This window comes from Orcinus orca, chromosome 7, assembly GCF_937001465.1.
Source record: "Orcinus orca chromosome 7, mOrcOrc1.1, whole genome shotgun sequence".
NCBI lineage: Eukaryota > Metazoa > Chordata > Mammalia > Artiodactyla > Delphinidae > Orcinus > Orcinus orca.
Genome location: NC_064565.1, coordinates 63,699,679 through 63,721,908, shown reverse-complemented (window position 1 = coordinate 63,721,908; position 22,230 = coordinate 63,699,679). Strand labels below are relative to the sequence as shown.

Sequence of the window (22,230 nt, the reverse complement as noted above, 5' to 3'; positions counted from 1 at the left end):
TTAAGCTTGCATTTTACAATTTTACATGAGTGAAGAGGTTCTCTCTCTTTATCATATATATATATTTTTTTTTGCTTGCTCGTCTTGTAGGAAATAGAGATTTATCTGTGGGTGGGCAGAATAACAAACTCAAATAATTCTTTAAATTCTGTCTTTGCCACTTGTTCTTAATTCTAAGTAGTTTGGGAGTAAAAGCTATTACAAAGAAAGGTATTAAAATGTTTAAAAGTGGAAAACTTACTTTGTCCAGAAGTCATTCAGTCCATCTTGGTATAGCCTCTTTGGTGGCTATTCCCTTGGTTGAGTTGAAGTCTGTCTTTCTATGGCTTCCACTCATTGATCCTAGTTCTAACCCAGGACCACATGGAACAAATCCAAATGATCTGTCACATTATGGTCCCTGAATACCCTGAGGCAGTTTGCTTGTGAGATCAGAAGTCACTGAACTCATGAACATTGTGTGCTTAGCACAGTGCTGGCTCATGATAGCGCCTCATAACTAGTAGTTGTTATTATTTGTTGTACTATCACACTGCCTGTGAACCATTTCTTCCTTCATAAGCCAAGCCCTTTTAGGAAAGTCATTCACTGATGTCATAGAATTAACCAAAGCAGAGGTCCCCACTTAATTACATCAATAATTTTACTGTAAATGTCAGGCACCAGGGTGCTGGGCAACTGGAGATGTCCTTCCTCTACCCTCCACTACCTGCACCTTACCTTCATTAAGTAGCAAATCATCCTTGAAGACTTGGCTCAAGTTATTTCCTCTTTGAATCTCTTTCCCCCCATCCAAGGAGAACTGACCACTCCATTTCTTCCCTTGATTTGAGACTGAATACTGTCTGTATTTCTTTTTGATTGCCCTCATTGCCCCCCACTATCTAGAATACTGAACTACTCTTGGAATCTGTGGTGTCAAGCAGAATGCCTGGAACACAGCATGTGATAAATATTTATTAAAGGAATGATAACATTTGGAGGTATCAGGTTATACAATATTTATTCACTCAATATTCATGCCATATTATCTTTACTTAAGTAAAAATACTTTTCCAATCATGTCACTTAGAGATCATTTCACCCACTCTTCACCCACCCACCCACTGGGCCACCAGTCTCTTGCCTCTCTCTTCAGCAATGATGAGGTGGATATCTTTTCCTTGGGGAAGAGAAATCCGTATTTTGTTGCCTTTGCCAATAACAAAAATGTTGGAGAGCCAGGTGGCAAAGTTGTTGCCATTGGCATCTTTCACAGGAACCACATCAAAAGAACCAGTGTGTCTCTCTCTGTTGGTGATCATACCAGTTCTTCCCAGGTTAGCACCTCTGGTCACCAGACACAGGGTACCAGTGTCAAACTTGAAGAAGTTGGTGGTTTGCCACTTTCCAAACCAATCTGAATGGTGTTGTTCACTTTGATGAGGGAATCAGGGTAGCAGATTGTGGAAGCGTTATGGGTAACCAGATGAGGGATTCCTTTTGTGCCCACAGAGATCTTTCTCACTTTGCACAACTTGTACTTGGCCTTCTTAAGTGTAATACGATGAACAGCTAAGCCACCCTTGGTGTCATAGATCAGATGGAAATTCTCTCAGTCTAGTCAACGCTGATGACGTTCATAAATTCAGCAGAGTAGGTTATATCATTTTGGACCTTGCCATCAATCTTAATGAACTGCTGCATGCAGATCTTTACTTCATCTCCTGTTAGGGCATACTTAAACCTGTTCCTTAGGAAAATGATGAGAAGGAGACATTTCCTCAGCTTGTGGAGACTTGTAGATGAACAAGGAGCAAACACACTGACCAGTTTATCCACCATCCAATGCTTTGGAGCTGCTACACTCTTCAGATGCTTCTTGGGACCAAGGTCCATGGCATGAAAAGAGGACCACCTTCTTCCAGTGCATTAATAAAGTAGCTAAGGTAAAAAATTTTTAGAGCTGGATGGAAATTTTAAAGATTTCTCCATGCCTCATTCCTCCATTTCAGTGGTTCTCAACCTTGACTTCATATTGGAAAGTACTGGGGAGTTTTAAAAACTCCTGAGGACTGAGTCCTACCCACAAAGATTCTCATGTAATTGAAGAATTACATGTGTGTAATTACCCAGAAACCTGGCAGCTTAAAACGGCAACTGATTTATCATGTCTGTGATTCTGAGGAGCAGGGCAGGGCTCAGCTGGGGAATTCCTCCGTTCCAAGCGACATTGCTTGAGGTCACTCAGAGGTAATCAGCTGGAGGTTAGGCCGCTCTGGAGGATCAAAGACAGACTCACTCACATGTCTGGCTCCTGCAGGGATTCTTGGACCGTCAGGATCAGCCAGGTCTGTCAACTAGAGCACCTACATGTGGCCTCTCCTGTTAGGGTCTCAAGGCATTAGGGCTAGGACAGCCTCCTCCCCTCCTCCTTCTTATTCCTCTGCCTTTCCCTATTCTATTTTTTTTTTTGGGGTTCGCGGGCCTCTCACTCTTGTGAGAGCACCTACATGTGGCCTCTCCCGTTGTGGAGCACAGGCTCCGGACGCACAGGCTCAGCGGCCATGGCACACGGGCCCAGCCGCTCTGCGGCATGTGGGATCCTCCCAGACAAGGGTACGAACCCACGTCCCCTGCATCGGCAGGCGGACTCTCAACCACTGCGCCACCAGGGAAGCCCCATTGTGGTTTTGATATACATTTTCCTAATGACTAATGATGTTGAACATTTTTTGATATGCTTATTGGCCATTTGTATATCTTCTTTGGAGAAATGTTTATTCAAGTCTTTTGCCCACTTTTAAATTGAGTTATTTTGTTTTTAAGTTGTATATTTGGACTTCTTACATGCCAGATCATGGTGTTCAGAAAGAGGATTCTAAGAGACCCAGGTGGAAGCTGCAAGACTTCCTATGACTTAGCTTTAGAAGTCCTAGGACCTCACTTCTGCTGTATTTTATAGGTCACACAGGCCATCGAAGTCAGCCCAGATTCCAGGGGAGGGCTAGCAAAAAATGTGTGGCCATCTTTAATCCAACAGAGTACAGTATTAAAATTAACTAAAACAATTCAATTGTTTGAATAACGATAATAATAATGAATGCTGCTACAACTTTGGATTAATATGGCTTATTTTCTTCTGAGGTCTTGAAGTGCTTTCACCCATAAAAACCTTCACCATGGGATTTTTACACATTTTAGAGATCTTTAATTATGATATAGAGCACAGTTACTTGATTTTTAAAATCACTTAGCTGATTTGCTTTTATTATGATGGGATGAGGCAGGAGACTTGGGTTTCAATTTTGGCCCTGTCATTAACTGGCTAACTGGCCTGTCTTGGGGGATGAGCTAGATGTCCTCTAACTTCTTTTCTAGCTTGGATACAGTATTGTTTTTAAGAAGGAAGGTGAATTGATCAAGAATTAGGATGTAGAAAATGTCTAAGTACAGGGCAGTTTGTTGCCTAGAAATATTTCCATGTGTCATTTATTCACTATGACAGAGAAGTAACTTCAGCTTAATGACAATTATTATAATAAGATTTAAAAATAATATCAGCAAACGTACATACACAGTTATGATAGGAGCTGAAGGGGGGCTGAAGAAATGTCTTGGAGCCTTGAGGCAGAGGGCAAGAAGATAAGACATAGAGCAGTTAACAGGTCAGCCAGGTGCAAAGGCACAAGGAATATGGCTTTCTAGATCAAAGTCTTTGTCTAAGAGTGGTATATAGCAAGAAGATCTGCAAACAATGGCTAAGTCCATAAGACAAAATATGCAGCAATAGGGTAGTGTTGGGATGAGAAGAAAAGGCACCAAGCATTTGTAGTGTGTGTCTTTTATATGCCAAGTGCAGGGCTGGTTGTTTTATGTTGAACTCATTAAAAAAATTTTTTTATTGAAGTATAGTTGATTTACAGTGTGGTGTTTAGTTTCTACTGTACAGCAAAGTGACTCAGTTTTATATATATATACACACACACATACATATATATATTTTTTTTCGTATTCTTTTCCGTTATGGTTTATCACAGTATACTGAATATAGTTCTTTATGCTATACAGTAGGATCTTGTTGTTTATCCATCCTATATATAATAGTTTACATCTGCTAATCCCAAACTCCCAATCCTTCCCTTCCACATCCCCCCCTCTTTGGCAACCACAGTCTGTTCTCTATGTCTGTGAGCCTGTTTCTGTTTTATAGATAGGTTCATTTGTGTCACATTTTAGATTCCACATATAAGTGATATCATATGGTTTGTCTTTCTCTTTCTGACTTATTTCGCTTAGTATGATAATCTACAGATCCAGCATGTTGCTGCAAATGGCATTATTTCATTCTTTTTGATGGCTGTATACTGTACTCATTTGATTTTCACAGGCAACTGCATGAGTAAGCATTACTTTCCCCTACTTCCTGTTTTACAAATGAGGAAACTGATGCTCAGCATTCTGCGCATGGTCCCACAGCTAAAGCCCTTGGAGATACCAAAGGTCATGTTTTTCCTGCATCAAGCTGCCTGCATTAAGCCAAGACACCATATTTACAGGAGAACACTGTTTGGAAAAAATTCTTACTAGTAGACGCAGTCTTCCCAACCGTAGAATGTAATCACCATCAGTTTTATAGCTCCTCTTTGAAAGTGAAGAGAATATATCCTCTCAAGCTTGATTTGGAGGATCACTCACTAGCTGTTTCTGATTACTTGCAAAGTTCTTCACTATCATCTGATTACTTCATGTAGAGAAAAATGATCCTTAATAGAAGAGATAATTTTAGTAATTTAAGTAAGTTAGTTCTTTTAAAAGTATGAAATTTATGGGTGGACCTCAAGGACATTTGTACTGAGTCTTGAGCAGATGAGTTTCCTGTTCTTCCCCTATGCGGTGAGAACCCCTGCTTTGTATTCATGCAGGCTCTCAGGCCCATAGGTTTTCATAGCTCTCCCCTAGGGCAAGGGGCTTTTATTTCTACCCTTTTCCACGAAGCATCTTTGCCTGGGTCCCTGCATGGCAGGCTTTGCTACTCTCTTTCTGCCCCTTAGCTTCTCAAAGCCTTTGCTTTATATGAGAGAAGGTTGTGGGGAAGTGGGCTGTGATCAGTGGGAGATGATCATTACCTGCAATACCTGAGCCCCCAGAGGGGACTCTCTCTTTCCTCCTGCTCTTCCCCCAGTCTTTCTTGTGATCACCTGGTGGATAAGAGCTTGGGAATAAGTGCAATGTTCCTTGAAGAAGTCTGGGGTTCCCGTTTATTCTAAACTGATACACCAGCCCATATTTGGCCTTTAAGAATTTGTTAAAAGTTTAGCTGTTTTCTTCTTACCTACCTTAATGGTGGCCAATCCTTCCTTCCATGCTGTGCCAAAGGTAAATTTTATATGTTCTCTTTTTTCCTTGGAGGGCTTTTTAACTCTTTGGAATTTAGTTCATTTAGTGGCCTTGTGTACTCAGGTCTCTAATGGATTCAAAATATTATGATTTTGTAGATTATCTGGCTTTTTCTTGTTCTTAGGATAAGAGTGATGTTCTCTTGAAGCTTTATAGATCCTAAGCAGAGGTGGAACTCTAGATGGTATTTTAAAAATCCTCTGTATTATGGAAATTTTCAAACATTTAGAGAGGTAGAGAGAAGAGTAAGTACTCATCACCCAGCTTCTGCAAGAATTTATCACTGACATTCTTCCATATCAATACTTACACATCTAGTTCATTATTTTTAGTAGCAGAATAGTATAGTATCAAAATACGTTAGTTTATATAACCATTTCCACACTGATGGCTAGTTATCTCTAACTAATAATAATATTGCATCAAACATTTTTTCGTACATGTTTCTTTGTGTTCCAGTTTATTATTTGGGATGGATTCCTAAAAGTGAACTCAATGGGTCAAAGGTTATGCATATTTTACATTTTGATAATGTCAAAAATTATCGTTCAAAAAATCTGTACCAATTATATTCCCACCAAACATTGTATGAGTGGCACCAAAAATCTTTATGTAACTTAAAAATCTGAAACTACTTACTCTAAAGAAAATGATAAAGCAATTAAGTTTCCAGTTTGATCTATTGAAAGACATTCTCACCATAAAAGCCTATTTGTCATTGAAAAAGAAGGAAGTAAATATTGGTCTTTATTCTTTTAGTCTAGTATTTACAGCTGAAGCTATTTGCTATTTAAATGCAATTCACCAAAATTTAGTGCTTACCACATGAACAACACTTCTGTTTTCTATTAGCTCCCTATCCTTTTATATCAGTGACTTTAGTAATGGCCCTGATGATGTAGCTCATAAGTAAAGAATGTGCGTAACTCTTGGCATTAAAGGAAAAGTGGCTAAATGACATTCTGTAGCTTCCAGTTTAAAAAAAGAGAAAAACATCAAACACAGATTTGCTTAAATTCTTATACTTCTGATTATTTTAAATTCTAGCACCTCATATGTAAGTTTTTTTCATTCAAAAATATTTATATTTAGATCCTATAGTATGCAAGTGTATTCTGCTAGGTACTGAGAAGAGTAAACATTAGCTATGGTTCCTTTTTCTAAGAACTTTTATACATATACTTATGTATATATAGAGGAATCTATCCATCTATTCATCCATCCATCTAGTCATCCACTATTCATTCAATGAACATGTGTCTCTAGTGTCTATTCTGTTGTAATAATGCAGTGGGAACTCAAAGTTGAATAAAAGATGGTCCTGTCTTTAAGGAAGGACAATCAGTGAGAGAAATAGACATGCTCATGTCTTACTAGGGGATTAGAGAAGGCTTTCCAAGAGAGGTGGAATTATAGATGTTTGAAGAATTTATAGGATTTCAACAGACAGTGTAAGAGACAGATCAGTCCAGGTTGAGGAAATATATGTTGGGCAAAGGCATGAAGGTGCAGAAGTGCATTGGAGAACAGGTTGGAAGGGGAGGTTGAGTGATACAGCAGATGCTGAAATTGAAATTTGAAAGAAGTTGGCTAGGATCAGTTAGGATAAATAGCATCATTGTGGGTAACAATGGTTAGAGAAGAATTTGTGGAGAAGGAGGAAGTACTTCCTAGGCAGACTGTAGGGGGAAAAAACACGAGAGAAAACAATATGAGTGTAGCTTTGAGTTGACCAGGAGCCTAGTGTTCTTAGGGGGAAAATGAATGGAAATATGTTGGAAACTGGGTGTCTAACATTGTATCACCTTCTTTTCTGCTTCAGGGTTTTCACATGGGCTATTTTCTCTGTCAGGAATCCTCTTTACCTATAACAGAGTGCTTTTGGTCGCCATTAATAAAAAACCCAAGACGAATGGACCAGAAGCTGGTTTGGTCTTCAGTTCATAATACTATCAGGGCTCTGTTTCACTGTGATAATTCTGGTTCTTCCCTATCCTGTGTGTTGGCTTTATTTTCAAGCTGGCTTTTCTCATGGTAGAGAGACGGCTGCCACTAGCTCCCAGGCTACATGTTCTTGTTTACATCCAGGAAGAGAAAACAGCTCTTTCCCTTTCACCTTCAAACAGAAGTCCTGACTTTCATTCCGATTAATCCATCTTGGGTCACATGCCCATGATGAACCAATTACTTCAACCTGAATGAAGTCTGGCATGAACTGCTTGGCTTAAGCTAGTCCAACTCTGAACCAATCACCATGGCAAGAAGATTTGACTGGACCAATCTGGGCCCAGTCCTTGAGATGGGGGAGGGCTCTATACCAGCCCAAACCTGTGGCTAGTGTACTATGTGTGTAGGGGTATGCGGGGTGAGGGGTATGGAGAGAAGCAATCACAAAGTCTACTGCATTGCTCCACTAGATTACCTAGCTGACTCATATTCTTTCTTTAGTTCTTACCTTAAATGTCGGGTTTGCAGAGAGGCTTTCCCTGATCTCTCAAACTAAATTAGAATCTTCCTCGTCTAACGCATGGACCCCTCTAATTTTCATAAAACTTATCACCTTTAAGTGATACACCTATTTGTGCATTTATTTGTTAAAAGTCTGGTTCCTCCACTAGACTCTAAGCTATATGAGAGCAGGGACCTTGAATTTTTCTTAGCATAGGTCCCTAGCTGGCACATAATAGGCACTCTATGAAAAAGTGTGAAGTGAATGAATGGATTCATCTCAACTGTTATTCTATAAGGAGAAATCTTACTTTGATCAGCTTCAAAATTGCTATTGTACAGGCAGGGGAAACATAAAAGTGAAATTAAGCTTAGAGCTTTGTTACAATGTGATCGAAAACTGATAAGTATCACCTGCAACAGATAAGGTATTCCAAGAATTACATGGTTTAAAAGACTCACTGTTATTGTAAATGACACTGTCAAATGCCAGTTTTGCATAAAAAGTCTTGTCATTTGTAATAATATTCGTTCCTACTTTCTTTTATAATCAAGGTTATATCTCACAGCAGAGCAAATTTTAAATACACTTACACAGACCAGAACTATCTTGCTTTTCTTATAATAAATTATCTGCATCAGAAATGCACATCAGGGCTTCCCTGGTGGTGCAGTGGTTAAGAATCTGCCTGCCAATGCAGGGGACACGGGTTCGAGCCCTGGTCCAGGAAGATCCCACATGCTGCAGAGCAACTAAGCCCGTGTGCCACAACTACTGAGCCTGTGTTCTAGAGCCCGCGAGCCATAACTACTGAGCCCGCGTGCCACAACTCCTGAAGCCCATGCATCTATAGCCTGTGCTCCACAACAAGAGAAGCCACCACAATGAGAAGCCCACACACTGCAACGAAGAGTAACCCCCACTTCCCGCAGCTAGAGAAAGCCTGCACGTGGCAATGGAGACCCAACGCAGCCAAAAATAAAATTAAAAAAAAAAAAAAGAAATGCACAGTCGTGGAACCGGGGCTATAAAGAGGCTTTTATATGTGCTAAAGAAATGATTATAAGCCAGTAGAACTGCTGTCATTCAAAATATACATTTTTGACTCCTGACTGTTTCAAAATTTATTTTCATATTAATTTTGGTACAGTTTTCAATTAGAGGGATTTAGGAAAAATCAAGTTTCAACAGTTTGAAATATTCATTTCATGAAGTGTAGGTCTACTCTATCTATCAAACCTCAGCATCTGGTTAAAGATGTTTGGAAAATCCACCTATAGAGCATTTATAAAATTTGGTCAAATTAATTGGACAGCCTTAACATTACTATTTTCTCTGCTTTCGGTGGGAATTCTCATAGTTGTTTTGGTCCTGAATAAACACTGAAGTGTTTTCATGACCACACTAACTAGTTATTGATTTTATCACTTTTTAACATAAACATATTTTTGCATTGTTATGCAGAAACAACCAAAGTATCGTATGTTTAGACTCCTATTAGAATATGTGAAGAAATTTATATTTAATTTGATTTCATCATAGTCTTTTATCCATTCTTAACTTATTCTGGGTTTATAGGGCCTGAAATTTTCAACTCAGTAGTAGTAATATGGAAATTAAAGATTTAAGTAGTATTTGTTCCATAGGAAATCTAAAATCAGCGTTTGGTAGGGTGGATGTGGGCTAATCTATTTAGTATAAAAACTTTACTTTGTTAGGTAATCTCTGGGAGTAGCACTCATTCGAGAAAATAAATTGTCAATTCAAATCATCTCCTCCTCCCCTTCACCCATTATTTGCCCTTATTGACTATTGATTATTTCTTATATATAATACTGATTAAAATTTATAAGAATCTCATTATATGAAGAAATAAAGAAAATATGTACAATTAAAGAACTAAAAGGCCCTCACTTGACAACAAGGCATATTTGTTAGATCATGCAAGACACAGGTAAGATGGATTTTTATGTGGCTTCAGGGTCTATTGGCATTTTCTTTTGTGGGTCACATTTACATCACAGTCTTATTTTGTTCTGCTCTTGAAAACATTTTAGACATGTTTGAAATCATTACACCCTTCACAAAACTGAAACAGGAAATAGGCTTTTCTATGAAATATTTCATTTTTTGAGAAGCTCCTGGCTGTTTCCCAAATCTAAGTTGGGTTTTTAATATCCCACTAAGAAAAGCAGCTTGCCCTGGTGAGATGAAAATAGACAGTAGGCCAGCTGTGTCCCAGTCCTATTTCAACAGGAGCTTGGGATGACTGCCCAAGATTTCCGTGTCTCCGTTTCTTCATCTGTAAAATGCTTTGTAGAGGTGCTCAGTGTTTGTTGAATGAACGAATGAAATAATAATAACCAACACTTACTGAATGCTCACCACAGGGGCTAGGCACTTTATACACGTTATCACACCGAAGCCCTATGAAGTAGATGCTGTTATTAGCTCTATTTTATAGAGGAGAAAGGAGCTTAATTAACGGGTCCAAAGTCACACAGCTAGCAATGTGTGAAATTTGAATCCAGGCCATCTAAACCCAGTGGCTGTGTTTTAAACATGCTACATCTGAGTCTTCCCCAGGTTCCAGGAGCAGAACATCAGCTAAAGGCAACTAACAGCACCCCAGCTATCCTCTGCCTTGTGAACCCATGTCTGTGCTGTGTTGTGTTACACCACAGAAGAAGAATTTGGCAGGGCTGGAATCTCTCACCATGTGGTGTCAGTAATTTTGGGTGCAGAGAAACTCCTTTACCTTTTGTGTCTTGAAGATTGCATAACTAAGATCCTTCTAAACCAAAGAGACAGAGTAATTGACCTCAAAATATGTACTGCCCTTTGATCCCTCTGGGGGTAAGTGAGGAACAGAGAGCTAAGTAATACTGCCATCTCTTTCAGTAATCTCAATATAACACTCTCAAAAAGAAATTCGACACCTGGCAGAACAAATGGCCAATGGATGCTTCAGATCCAGATGGTGGTGGTTGGAAATTTGGAGAAGGAGACCCCACTACAGTTTATCGAAGACACAGAGTATCCTAATTAATATTTAGAAAGTGTATACTTGGACATGGAGGTTGAGTTTATATGACTCTGAAAACCTTCATTTCATTTGGAAAACAGTCAGTGCCACAGAGTGACCTGACTATGTGTAGTTTGAGATGAGATTCTACACTTTTCCTTATGGCTTAGAAATACATTTTTGTTTTGGAATCCTATTGAAATCTGATTTATATAGTGAACACATTCTGGGGCATAAACTGAGTATTTTACCAAGCTGAAGTTAAGTAAGAGTGACTCCAGTCATGGGTGTCAAGGGTGTGCTGAGGCAGAGCTAACCCTGTATGTCTTGAACAAAATTGGAGATGCTACTGCACGTGTGAAAGGTCAAGGGGAACTCACAACCTATTAGGTCAGGCATGAGAAACAGATAGCACAACCAAGGAAATCTGTATCTTTCCTAATCTATTTTTTAAATTTCTTTTAAAAAATGCAGTTTGGCTGAGAGGAAGAGAACAGAGAGACTACCCCAATGTACAAGTAGGAGAGAGAGGCACGGAGTGGAGGAGAGAACTGTAAAGAAAACAGAAGTGGATTTTTGTTTTCTTAACCAGAATCACATACATAAAGAGACTAATGCTTCATAAACTCTCAAAAGTACTTATCAAAACACAGAACACATTTTAAATGCCCAACTCTGCAAAAACAAACCCCCCCCAAACTATTAAGACTGTGATATAAGCCAGTAGGCAGCAAAATACTCTTAATTTTGGAAGCCTACCTTATGTCATTGGAACACAGCAGAATGCTGTTTTAATGGCTCTCTTAGCGTACCCTGTGGTGTTTTGAGTGTTGGATGACACAGTATCTTTCTGGTGTAATTGTGCATTTCCTTGCTTCCTTTCGTTTCTATCTGTCAAAATAGAAGTATTCTAATGTTATGCATATATATATATATATATATATATATATACACACATATATATATATAAACTTAATGGTTAATAATGGAACAATTTAGTCTGCTCCAAACATTGTTAAAACTCGAAGCAAAGCATACATAAAATATTTTAAAATTTTTCCATAGGAAACTTTAAAAACAGTTTTCTGTGTTAATAATTTAGCTTCTAAATTAGATTCAGGGAGAGAGGTTTTAAGGTGGTTATTCAAACCATGTACAATGCATAATTATTAAAATGGATGTAAAAAATGAAGTAACTAGCTCTGAAGAAATGAGTTAAATTATGTAAAAAAACCAGTAAATGGCATTAAATCGTTAACTTGTAAAACTGAGTACCATAAATGTTAAATGTACACTTAAGATATCTTAGCACAATAACCTGTATTTACGGAAAGTACTTTTCCTTGTAGAAAATATCTGAAGAGCTGCACTTTAATCACTTAAAATACATTTATATGCATTTAAAATGATGTGTTTGTGGAATCAAAATCTATTAAGAAAACATCTGAATGTTTGATTATATATGTAATTTATTTATTAGGAAAAACTGAAAAAAAAAAGATGAAATTGCTTAGCACACTTTAAGGCAATATTAATACTACTGAACTCAAGAATAAGGACAGAGGTCTTACTCATAACGTCGTGTAGGTGAAGATTGTCTTCCCTTCTCTCCATAGGTCCTCTTATTTCCACATTAAACTTAAAGGAAATTCCTTTTTAAAAGAACTTGAGGATAATGAAATATTATGATTAATTTAATATTCTGAGTAATGAAGACATTGCCACACATATGAAACTTTTAATCCTGGATCATACATTTCAAGGAAATAGTAAGATGACTTTAATACTGAGTCAAACATAACTACTGCGTTGTGCTTCAGAAGGCACTTTCATCTTGTGGAGTTGTAGGGCCATCTATAGGAACATGAATTATTGCCTATGACTACAAGGAACTCTGGTTATTTCGGTCTGGCTAGATAGGAGCTTATGGTTTTTGCTTCAATTCTCCTTTTGACTTCATATAAATAAAACCTTAAGTAAAATGGTTTTTAAAACTTTTCTTAATGGTCTTTTTACAGTACAATAGACTACTTCTTATGTTAGATGTTTTCTTCAAAACTAAAAGTCATGAAAGACTTGCAGTAACTTAAGTCCTATTTGTTAATTTACTTCTGATTTAATATACTACATCATCAACTAATATTAAAATATAAAATATAATATATATATACTACATATATTAAGTCAGAAGTAAAAGTTTTTATCTATCAGGAAAATCAATGGAAAATTACATTTATAATGTGCATGACAGCATAATGCCCCAATTTAAGAAATAAGTTTAATTGGGACATCAGTGAGGGAGCATATCCTTTTGAACTTTTCAATTTTTGAGACTATGTACATGTATTACTGTTTCAAAAAAAAGAAAACAAAACAATATTTTATTAGGCTAGAATGGGGGCAATAATATTCTATTATTGTAGTGCAGGTAAAATGGCTTTTTTGGCCTTTAAAAAATTTTTTATTGGAGTATAGTTGATTTACAATGTTGTATTAGTTTCAGGTGTACAGCAAAGTGAATCAGTTATACATATACATATATCCACTCGTTTTTAGATTCTTTTCCCATATAGGTCATTACAGAGTATTGAGTAGAGTTCCCTGTGCTATACAGTAGGTCCTTATTAGTTATCTATTTTATATATAGTGTTGTGTATACGTCAATCCCAATCTCCCAATTTATCCCTCCCTCCCCGTTTGCCCCCGGTAACCATAAGTTTGTTTTTTACATCTGTCATTCTATTTCTGTTTTGTAAATAAGTTTATTTACACCTAAAATGAAGTACTTTGCAGAGTGAGAATTATAATTTTTCTCCGTTCTCTCTCATTGCTATTTTCTGGTATTACTGTTTGACTTTCAGCTACTAAGTATGGCTATTTCTTTAAAAAGTAGTAAAAATCATTCATCTTATGAGAACATTGTGACTCAGATTAGAGAATCCTGAAAAAGTCCTTTAATGTTTAAAAACAAATGTATTATGTTAAAAAAGCATTATTATGTTGAGTTTAGAAAAGTGTACTCAGAGGTCAGTTTCACCGTGGTTCTTTCAAAGAAATTTGACGTTTTCCTTATTGGAATATGTAGAAAACAGGTAGATGGCTGCAGGGGAGTTCATTTTCCCAGCTGACCTAATAAAACCACATAAATATCCACTTATGTTTTATTCATGGGAAGACACAGGACATGTACATTATTGTTGATTTAACCTGGAGTTTAGGACAAAAGGTAGAATCCAATAATCTGGTGTTTCTGTGGAATTGTGAAGGCAAAATAATATTAAATACTTGATTTTTTGTGCCAGAAGTTGAAATTTGGAAACTGATGACATCTCATCAATTTTTTTAATTGACCACCAGACAGCCTAAGTAATGGCAGTCACATAATTCTCATTTGGTTATGTCTCCAAATTTATTAGTGGTTTTTAATAAAAATATTCTATAGACTCCACTAATGAGACGATTTTGTAAGATAACTCCTTATCTGCCTAGAGAATCTTGCTTGGTTCCAAATGTTTAGCTAAGTACATATCATAGCAATAGTTCATTTTTATTGAGTGCTTACCATGTGCAAAACATTTTACGTGAGTTATCCCATTTAATCCTCACAAAACTCCTTATAATGTCGGCAATATTATTATTTGTACTTTACCAATAATGAAACTGAGACTCAGAGAAGCTAAGATACTTGCCCAAGAACCTGTTCATATATGTCAGAAATGGTATTAATTCAGGTCTGTCTGAGTCTAAAATCTGAGCTCTTTCTATTATGCTATCATCAGACTCCAGATCTTAAGTTCATAACCAATTACATAGACAATATTTTGTTAAAAATGCATAAATTTGTTAAAGATTAAACACCTCTCAGGGCTTTGACAAATTGTCTTTTATTCATTGCATTAACAGATGGGCCACCTATTTCTTCTGAGGGTTAGTTTTGTTCCTGTACATCACTAATTCCGTTTTATGATCTATTGTTCCTTTTATATTTTCCAGGATTAGATTCTAATCTGTACTGTGATGTTCCAGATCTTTAAAAGTGACTTACATTATAAAGTATTTCACATTTCTAGTTTCTTGCTGATTTTGGGGGGAGTCATTTTCTTTACATCATTACACAAGATTCTCTCTCTTTTTTTTTTTTTTTTGCTGTACGCGGGCCTCTCACTGCTGTGGCCTCTCCCGTTGCGGAGCACAGGCTCCGGAGGCGCAGGCTCAGCGGCCATGGCTCATGGGCCCAGCCGCTCCGCAGCATGTGGGATCCTCCCGGACCGGGGCACGAACCCGCGTCCCCTGCATCGGCAGGCGGACTCTCAACCACTGCACCACCAGGGAAGCCCAATACATTTTTATAATTCTAAAATCCCAGTGTACTTTCAAAAACGTGTGCCTCCTTAAGAGCAAACACCAAAGGATTAATTTATCAACAGACTTAGCATTTTCATGGAAAAATCATGAGAAAGAAAAATGTTTATTAAATTTTATTAAGGCAAAGTCTTAGGCTACAGGGTGGGAGTAGATCACGGCTCTCCCTTGCCAGTTTTTTTAATGGAAGTGGAAAGAGCATAGAAACCTTACAGTCTTTGGGCACAAGAGTATCACACTCTTCCTAAGAAGCTGCTAGAGTTTTGGTGTGTGGGCGTGTTATCCAGGCTACTAGTCCTTCATTAGCAACCCAAGAACGTTGGTTTTACTATGTAGTTTGTCTTTCTGTGTTAGATTTATTTGCAATCATTTGCCACCTATTATAGGCGCATATTATTTGGATCTAGACAATCTGGACTAAACCTTTTTCCATGCGAGGAAGTGAAGGTATAGAAAGATGAGTGCCAGAGCCCAGAGCATTTTTCTATTTAAATTCAATTTTTTCCCTTCTTGAGTCTGGTTTTGGGATACAAAATAAACACTGGGTGAAGCTAGCAATAAAACTTACCTCTACAGACCCCAGAAAATATTCATGGATTCTACTGGTACACGTTCGATTTATAATTTAGACATAAATTTTGTTTTGGTTGATGGCTGAAGTAAGGTCTTCTGCAAAGGGCCCAGGATATTCCTGACTCCTACAGCTGCCCCCTCTCACACCACCAAAGTACTTGCTGAATTTCCTGAAGCTGGGACAGCAATTAGACCCATAAAAATGAAGTTCATTAATGAAAGCTAATTGAAAATTAATTCACCGCGACGCCAGGGAAGAGCTTGTATTTAAAATGTTGTGTTGTTAGCGAGCGAGTCTCTCATCATGAGAGCATGGCAAAAGACTTCAGAATGGCATAGGTTAATGAGGTGGTGAAGCCTCAGAAGAACAAACTCCTGTAACATTGAAATAGCCACCAGGCTTAAAACGGCTGCCTTGCCCCTCCCTCTGACTTCCCTTTCTGCCTCATTCCACCTACTTGTTTCACCGTCACTGGACAGAGCAGACCCCATGTTGTTATCCCTTCCCCCAACAAGTCTTTCCTAGAAGTGAAATTCCACAATAATCTCCAAGTTTTGATTACTAACTATGAATTTTGCAAATGCCACTTTATCTACTCTACAGACCCTAAGGAATACACTTTTTCATTTTTAAAATATTTATTATGGAACATTTCAAATCTATATAAGAGAGAAAATGAAACCCCCTCACCTGGCTTCAACAGTTAGCTACCAGGAACCTATTTTAAACCATATTTTTGTAAACTTGAAAGAGCAAATATTTAGACTTACAGTATTTTCTTTCTTACAAAATAGATATTGTATCGTAATTAGCTTGCTTTTATTCTTTCTTTCTAATTCATCTAAAAAAATATTTGTTAAAAGTATTCTATGTGCAAGATGAAACTAAGAAGGATGGGGCATTTATTCCTTTTAAAATTCCACCTATATGTCTTCTAAAAAGTCATCTAGGATCCTCTTGAAGCATCTTTATATGCAGATAGTTTCTAATTGTATATTTATATTTATGGATTTTTTTTCTTTGTTAGGTCTCAGCCCTCATTAACATTCGACTGTCTTTTGGGCACCCCAAGTGGGATTGTTCTCCATGAAAATATCTACATACATATTTTCACTTTGCTCTTAACACAATTCATAGCTATGCTAGTATTAAAAATATTGGTAAACCGGTATGTGAAAAAATCTGATGAATCACTGCCTTTCTTCTCTATAGTATTATTTTATTACTTTTGAAAATGATAAATTAAGGGAAGAATTTTGAAGATAAGTCCTTTCTCTCCATTTCGTTGTTGCTAGAGTCAATTTGTATTTCCTTTATCGTCTGTTCTTTCAGCAAATCTCATCTCTCAGCTTGTCCAAAATTTATTATGCAAGTATTCAAGCTTCAGTCTCAATCCAAAGAAGATAATAAATACAATCTCTTTGTTATATCTCTTAGAAAGTTTTTAAGAAAGCTATTCAAAACTATCCAACTATTCTAGAAATCTTTAGTACATTCTTTCAAGGTATGGAGTTTCCACATACTTTCACAGTAGAGCAGGGCCCTCTTAAAAATCCCTTCTTTCTTCACATCCTCCTGTGTATGTGAGTTTAATTTTTCACTTCTTACAACAAGTCATTTCAGAACAATTCTGCTTTAGTATCTCCTTTTTAGAATTTCTTTTTATATTTATATTTCCTCCCATATCACATCATTCTGATTTTCTCAACTAAATGGTTTAGGCAAATATATATTTATGGTATTGCTGTACTGTTATAATGATTTGAAATAGGAATTTTTTTTTTTTTTTTTTTGCGGTACACGGGCCTCTCACTGTTGTGGCCTCTCCCGTTGCGGAGCACAGGCTCCGGATGCGCAGGCTCAGCGGCCACGGCTCACGGGCCCAGCAACTCCGCGGCATGTGGGATCTTCCCAGACCGGGGCACGAACCCGTGTCCCCTGCATCGGCAGGCGGACTCTCAACCACTGCGCCACCAGGGAAGCCCTGAAATAGGAAGTTTTTAAGAGGAAAAAAGGAAACTTGACAGAGTGAAAAGTTAAACAGCCTATGAAAACACCCAGCACTGCCCCAGGTGCCCTAAGAGATTGGTATTGGACTCTAACTGTGATTTTGTTATTTATTTAATTGCGAAGAAAAGGTCTTGTGTAATTCAGTTTTTAAAAGAAGGTTTGATGTAATACTAGTATCCACAATCTTCTTAGTACTAGAGCCAATTACAGTGGGAAAATGGAGACACGAAAAATACATGGATTATCTCAATTTGAATGTCTATATAATTTATCTGATATATTTGGTCAGATATTTTCCTCCTTTGACTGAATTTCTTCTGCATTTTACAGTCACTGATTGAAAGGAGTATTACATAGCCTATTTTGGGTTCCTGCCTTGCCCTGCTGTACAAGTATACTATGCGTGGTAAGAAACAATGTGATGAGTTAACAGGAATCATGCAACAGGAAAGGAAGTAGACTGTTTAACTGAAGGGATCCATTATGAGAGGAGCCCAAGACTGGATGCAAGAAGCAGCACATAAAGTTGTCTTCTCCTTCACAGAAATACGAGCTTACCCGCCGCACATGTACTAAATGAAACACATGCACACAACATTTCTTGAATTTGTGCACTAGTCTTTAGTTTTTAAAAGTCATACTCATTTTCTGTGCAGCAAGTTCCTTGGCAGTGGCCAATGAGGGGAATTTTAGGATGTGAGCAAAGTATTTGAATGACAGTATCAAAGAAAATTTGGCTGCTTTCCTTTATTAACGACCAGTCAATTAAATATCTCTAACTTTCCTTAGATAACTTACAATGGAGCTTATAGCTGAGACTTGATCTTGTAAAAAAAATTTTAACTGTAAAACCACCACCACAACAACAAAAGAATCCTTGGCTTAATTTGAGTTTGAGCATTTCAAAGCTGGTATTTGCAAACTCAGAAAAAAGAGCTTTTCATTAATCCATGATTTTGGAAACAGTTACTCTAACCCACAACTGCATACAAATACAAAAATCCTAATGGGACTATTTTCTTACTAAGCCTGTAACAGTTTACATTCACCTAATGGCCTGGGGTTATGAGCAAACTACTCAATTAGAGAATTTAGGCTGGTTGCCCACATATTTTAGAGCAAATTATCCCTTCACAAATGCAGAACGCCCTATATAAAACGCCTAACCAGTATTTTCTGTAAAAAAATACTATTCCCTAAATTCCCACCTTGAACCTACTAAGAATTTCCCTTTTTGCTAGGGCAAAGGTTTTATGGAAATATTTGTTTTTATATCACATACCTTACTGTTGGTCTTCCTGTGGGCTTGTGTTTTGACCTTAAAGCGGCTAAGAATTTATAATCAAAACACTTTTAATAAGATATTTCTTTCTAAGTACATTTGCTAAGTACTCAAGCTAAGAACCTTAAGTTAGAAGGTGCAGACTTCTGTCAATTCTTAGATAACAGATCTTCTGCTTGGGGGGTTAAATGAATTTCATGGTTATCCTTAACACTTACTATTTCTTCTTAGGCCTCTTTCATTTAAAAGGGGGTCGGTGCTTCCAATCTATAAACACCTATTAAAAGTTCTCCACCCTTTTATACTTGGCTGCTGGTCCTAATTGTCTGCAGATGGGTGGATCACTACATTTTTATTTCAAAGGTAGAGATTTGCAAAATGTAAACGAGCCTATTAAAAGTTATAAATCGAGACTCTCAACCTCCATTAAAGGGATCCATGTGTAAATGGGGATAGAACTCAATGTGAAAATGTCTTTTTGTAACAAACGTTTTCACCCACATCTAAGTAAGAGTGCATATTCCCACCAATGCATTACACATGTATTCAATACAAATAGTGCATTACTAGAGGGGTATTTAAAAATTTCTTGCAAAACTTGGAACTAAGGAAAATATGTGTTTGCAAAACATTATTTTTCCCTTTTATAATAGTTGATAGAGATGCCACATAACTTATCCTACATTATAAGTTTTCACTGGGTTGATCAGAAACAAAAACATTTTTTATATTTTATCCAACAAAATAAAAAATCAATACAATATAGACATATAGTACATATAGTACATATAGTATTTTATTGCACTTACTATGAAATCTTAAAATGTGACTATTTTCAGTTCACCTACTAAATTATTATTTTCCATCCTGGTAAAATTCCTTTTTTAAAAACTAAACCTCAATTCGCAGTGTTGCTTGTGACTGAGAACTGAAATCTGAGCTAGTTGTTCTTGGCACCGTGGTGTTCTGGCTTATCTTGCCTGAGGGACTGACAGTTTATCTCAGATTCTACAGTTTCTTCCATCCTTCTTTCACTAGCATTTCCCCTTAGTCTTGCTTTTCATTAGCCCACCCTGATGGCTGATCATTTCTAATCTATAAATTAAGCAGAAGGAAAACACAAAAGTATGCTTCTTTTATCTCTGGAAATCAAACCCATCACAAACGCAATTTAGTTTGAGGTCTTTAGGTCCAAAATAAAATATTCCAAGTAGCACAAAATGTTGCTAGAATACCTGCACTTAAAAACTAGTCTGAGGGACTTCCCTGGTGGTGCAGTGGTTAATAATCCGCTTGACAATGCAGGGACACAGGTTCGAGCCCCGGTCTGGGAAGATCCCACATGCTGCAGAGCAACTAAGCCCATGTGCCACAACTACTGAGCCCACGTCCCACAACTACTGAAGCCCACGCACCTAGAGCCTGTGCTCCGCAACGAGAGAAGCCACTGCGATGAGAAGCCCGCGCACAGCAAGGAAGAGTAGCCCCTGCTCTCTGCAACTAGAGAAAGCCTGCGCGCAGCAACGAAGACCCAACACAGCCAAAAATAAATAAATTTAAAAAACAAACAAACAAAAATAACCAGGCTGAGATACCTTGCAATGGAGGATATAATGGAATTGCTTCAGACTATTTTATTAACTTTGGCTTTGAGCCCCACAATCTGTACCCAGTAGTCAAATCAGGGTTTGAACATCTGAAAACTATATTTCCTTCATCCTGTCTCTAAATGCAATGCACAATTTACTTAATTTTAGGGGAATGGTGTTTTCCAGTTTTAATATACAGACTACAGTGACAGTAATTCAGAGATGGCCCAATCTTTGAAACTGCATTTTCTTTTCTTATTTAACTTTTCTATGTGACAAAAAGGGAAGCAGAAGTTGGGTATCTAAATAGAAATAAAAAGACAATTTAAGTTACTCTCCTTCAGCTTACAAAAATACATTTACAACCTCTCAATAAAATTTTACTTTTAAAAGCCATTTAAATATTTGTTATCTTTTTCTGAGGAAAATAAGCTGATGCTTTTACATGTGGATCTTATTATGTGAAAACTGTCTAAACCTGCTATTGAACATAATCATATGAATTACGAACTGTGACTTTATTTCTTTTATAATCTTTGTAGTTTTTGCCATTACTTTTACATGTCTATGTCTGGCATTATGTAGCTTTGAAACTACGCCAAAAATATTTATTGTCGTATATCTGGTATTCTCATACTATGTGGCTGAGTTTGGTTTCCAAGCTGGGTAAAACTTATTAGCAGATATAGCTCTTGGCATTTGTTTGAAAAAAATCGTATGTAATTTAGTACCCCTCCCCCCCCACCCCCCGCCTGTAATACAACCTCTCGCACTCTTCAAAACATGTATGGAGTTGAAATTCCAGTGCTTGAGCTGTCTCTTTTTCCAACTTTGAGTAATTCTTCGGTTATAAAGCACATAAAATGGAACAAAATAACAACAACAAAAGAAAACAGAAAATAAAAGAACGACTTTAACTGCAAACCAGGACATTTTGAAATACTTGTATGGATGGTCTCTGTAAAATATTTCCCTAGTGTGCAAATCCTAAGAAGCTGGGGAAGGGTCTGAATGATACAGTGAAGTGCTAGTACTTTGTTACATGAACTAACAATAGTGATAAAAAGCAAAATATGTAAGAATAGTTTTTTTAGGAATCTCTTTGCAGCTTGACTAGTAAAATTCTTTAAAGATGTATATTCAGTTCCTGCTCAGGCATAGCACAGTGGTCATGTAGTTCATTCTCAATACATCTTTGTCTACATAAATAAGCTATTAGTATTATTTAAGATGTTTTTAAGGTATTAAAGCATATTTTCTTAGACAAGGTAAAGTCATGACTCATACAAATATAAACACATATCAAATATCTAATTTAATGCATTGATTAATGAGGGAACCAGTAGAATGTTATATGCATTTCAAAGGAGAATTCAAAGAACCACATACATGTGGGCAGTATGGAAAGCTAAAATACATTTACATATGATGCAAAACTGATCTACGCATAGAGCAATAATCAACTGCATTCTACTGGATATAATTTATTTGCATTTCTAAGGACAAGAATCATTTGTATTATCCATTTTCTATAATTTACAGAGTAGTGTATAAGAATAC

At 37.1% G+C, this 22,230-nt stretch overlaps 1 pseudogene; it reads right to left on the bottom strand.

Moving 5' to 3' along the window:
• Positions 1 to 1,091: 1,091 nt before the first annotated feature.
• On the bottom strand, positions 1,092 to 1,878 carry LOC101280979 (40S ribosomal protein S4-like; annotated as a pseudogene).
• Between the last annotated feature and the right edge of the window lie 20,352 nt (positions 1,879 to 22,230).